A 4,248-nucleotide genomic window follows, 5' to 3' on the forward strand; every position below is an offset into this window, starting at 1 on the left:
TTCGGCTCGTTAAAACTATCGAAAACTCATTCCTTCTGTATTGTTTTATACTTTTTCGGACTTAAGGGATTAGATGACGAAAAAAGAACTTTTGGAGTTAACTTTATGTACCTTTTCAGACTCTCTAAAAATGAAAAGGACCGAGTTATCCTTGTCGTTAGACTCGTTAAAATCATTAAATAGCGACAAACTTGTCTTTAGACGAGAACGAGTTTCACTATCGCTAGGCTCGTTAAAACATAGCGATGGGCTTGCCCGAAGGGCAGGTTATAGAACAAGCATATGTTATCCTTCTCAAGCTTGACAAAAATAAAGAGGTACTGGTCAGCAATGACTGGGGAAAAATTGGGAGAAACTAAAGAAAACTTTGATGGTAGCAAGTCGCTCTTGAACATGACACTTTTCCTCCGTACCACAATCGGGTTGGGTTGTTTCATTCACCGGTCACATCCATGGTCTCGCCATACCATCCATATTTGGGGTAATGCTACCGATCCATCGCATCAGTGTCGCCACATGTTCAAGAGAAGTCGTTCAGAAAAGTCAACCGTGTCCCATCCACTGCCATACATTATCCTTCATCCTTTCATGACCGCCACCCTGAATCATATGTCACAGATCGTTTTCACCTCCATCAAAATCATTAGCTCCGTTCCGTGTCACTGATGTGGGATTCATTAAGGCCCTCCTTTGATGGATCGCTTCTTGTCAACATCAGCTCATTATCCAAGAAGTTGATTTAGGAACAACCCCTTCAGTACTTTGAAGCTTGCATGCCTCAATGGCAAGTTTCTCACTTTCGGCGACAGGTATACATCAATGACCTTCGACCGAAAGATTTTGCGTGGTGTTCGACGCCAAGTCCTTTATTCACACCACGTGAATTGTACTGCAGTACCTTGAGGGTCATTATCATTATCGGTGATTCCTCTCGCGCTTGTTAACGGTTTACCTCATTGACCGGTAATCAAGCGATGTCTTTCCATGTTCGACTTCAAAACATTTCTCGCATGGATCGACTTGTACTTAGAGTGAAGATCAAACGAGTTTGAAGACCCCAGATCTAGTTTCATCCATCTGGGCTGCGATATATATTTAGGAAAGATAAAGACATTTGACATGTACATCATTGCAGCAGATGATCATCCTACTCAAAGGATGATAATTTCATCAAAATTATCAGTCTACCATCAGACGATTGTCTGTTCTATGTACAGAAAATGAATTTATAAAGCTGAGCATGGGAATGCCCGCCTCAGCTAGATCATGAAAGCAGTATGAAAAATAATGTATTGTATTGTATCTTATTACAGGTCTCCTCCCAGCATTGGATGAACTTCGGACCCTCCTGGATAAAGCATTTCACCCGATAAACGGCCTCATACTTTAGGGGGCAACTGTTATAGACATTTTTGTGCCTTACAGCATTGAGCATGAAATGTCCATAATCTAAGGGATCCAAAGTCCCTAAACATGTTGTTCCTACCCCTAGAGGAACAAGGCTAACAAACCACAGCAATTCACAAAAGTTCTCCACCAGAAACTGCTAAAAAACAAGTCAATTCAGGATCATTTCAGTGACTACACTAGCTGTTTGCGCTGAATGTCAAAGCCAACACTGGCTACCTGCACTGGATGTCAAAGGGAACACTGGCTACCTGCGCTGAGCGAGAGTGGACATGTGGCAAGTTCATTTCTCAAGGTGTCAAAACCCAGGAAGCTTCCAAAATGACACTTGCCTCAGGGAATTCAACTGGTGATGAGTAAGAGGTTCCAAATCTCCAAGTGGAAGCAAGAACCTCCAAGTGGAATCAAGAACTGACAGAGGGAGAGGACACCAGTCAGATCTCAAGCTGACTCATCCTCTCTCCAAACATCTATATATGGATCTCTCCTCCATGAGATCTAGAGGCGGGAATTTTGTTATTGCAAAGAATTGCTGTTGGTTTGAGATCAGAATCATTGGGTGCTTAATGCTTTGAAGGGAGGTGAAGATAGGAATTCCATTTTGCTGGGAAGGAGATGCTGGATTGGAGCCCTCTGGGTTGTATCTCTTCCTGAACCTTGTTATTCATCAATAAAGCTATCTTGTTTTCTCCTATATACTGGTGTATCTTTGATGTATGATTGCATTAGTATGTTTAGTTTACTTCTAATCCTGAACTAGTTATGAATATGAATCTATGTCTTGTGTAGTGTTCTTCTCTTGTGATCTTGCAGAAACCTGTTGAAGCTGGGCGAGCGAGAAGGCAAGTAGTTGGGTACTCTCCAAGAGAAGAGAAACTGGATCGAGGGACAAACGGAAGACACCGGTTAGTCCATCCATCTCTCTTCATTCTAATTCATAAAGGAAGAATACTAGAATAGCTGTCTCTGTTTGTTGTTAAGGCACTGTCACACCTTAGGTGGATAAGATCGTCCTGCATAGGCATTTTTCCCCACAACATAAACAGACACAATGGGTCAAATGGTTGCCTCTGGCTGAATGGTGGTATAACACTTCCTTCCATACAACAACAAAAATGACCCCATTTATGGCACTTTATGGGTATCAACCACCATCCATCACATCATATTTAAGAGAAAATTCTAAGGTTCAGGCAGTGGAACATCACATCGAACATCAACAACAAGTCCTCCAACTCTTAAAGGATAACCTCGTGTTGGCACAAAATAGAATGAAACAACAGGCAGATCAACATCGCAGTGAAAGAAGTTTTGATGTAGGTGATTGGGTATTCCTACGGCTACAACCATATAAGAAAATGTCCCTAAAGCAAGCTAAGAAGGATAATAAATTATCACCAAAGTATTATGGTCCGTACAAGGTGTTGCAAAAGATTGGTACTATGGCATACAAATTGGAGCTTCCTGCAGCTTCTCGATTGCACCCAGTTTTCCATGTTTCATGTTTAAAGAAGGTTATAGGTGACAAGCTCCCAATTCAAACAATATTGCCAGAACTTGACGAGGAAGGAAAAATTATATTGGAACCGGAAGCAGTCACAGAAACAAGAACTCGACAGCTACGAAATCGATCAATTTCAGAGTATCTTATCAAGTGGAAGAACTTATCCGCTGAAGATTCCACATGGGAGGATGAGAATTTTATGCAGAAGTATCCAGAACTACTCAAGCGTTGAGGACAACACTTTTTTGAAGGAGAGGGGCATGTTGGGTCCCTATAATACTAGTGATTACCCCATTACTATTGTAGTTATACCCCTTATTTATATTGTTGTGCCCCTATTACCCCCATATTGTTATTTATGTGCCCCATAGAATCCCTCTATTGTTATTTTTGTGGCTTTATATATATTATTGTTAGGTCAGCTGGATTATATTGTGACTCCTTAGACTCCTATATATAGAAAGGAGGTTTTGTCATTTGTATCATCCAAGAATTGTTCATTTATGTAATGTAAAGGAGGTTGCCCCCTCAAAGAGGCTGAATTCTAAGGCGTGGATCTCTCTTTTCTATCTTTTTGTGAGCTGGTTTCATAACATATGTAGACATTGCCAACTATTTAGTTGCAGGAAAATTACCGTTGCACCTATCACACAGGGAAAAAAGAAAGATCATACAGCAAAGTGCTAGGTACAGCTGGATAAGTGGGTGTCTTTTCCACACATGACTCGATCAATAAATCCGGAGATGCATTGGTGAAGATGAAATTTATGATGTATTAAAAGCTTGTCATGATGGCCCTTGTGGAGGGCATTTTGCAGACAAAAGAACAGCACACAAGGTACTCAGAATGGGTGATTATTGGCCCTCACTCTTCAAAGATGCAAGGAAATATGTGAAGGCCTATGATAGCTGTCAAAGAATGGGCCAGCCTAATCACAGGGATGAAATGCCACTCAATCCCCAGGTAATTCTTGAACCTTTTGAGAGATGGGCATTAGATTTTATAGGTCCCATTAATCCCCCATCCAATCAAAGAGTGTACATATTAGTATGCACAAATTATATGACTAAATGGGTAGAAGCTAAGGCACTCCTTAAAGCTAATGAAGAAGAAGTACTAACATTTTTATTTGAAGAGATCTTTGTTAGGTTTGGATTGCCTAGAGAACTAGTCACGAATGGAGGACCTCCTTTCAACTCTCATGGCTTCAAGGATACACTTCAGAAATATCATATTAAGCACAAAATGACTACACCTTATCACCCCCAGGCAAATGGGCAGGTAGAAAGCACCAATAAATTCATAGAAGCCATCTTGACAAAAACAATAAAGGAGA

Source organism: Pinus tabuliformis, chromosome 8 (genome assembly GCF_031772625.1).
Source record: "Pinus tabuliformis cultivar Carrire ecotype Pingquan chromosome 8, CPIR1, whole genome shotgun sequence".
Classification (NCBI taxonomy): Eukaryota; Viridiplantae; Streptophyta; class Pinopsida; order Pinales; family Pinaceae; genus Pinus; species Pinus tabuliformis.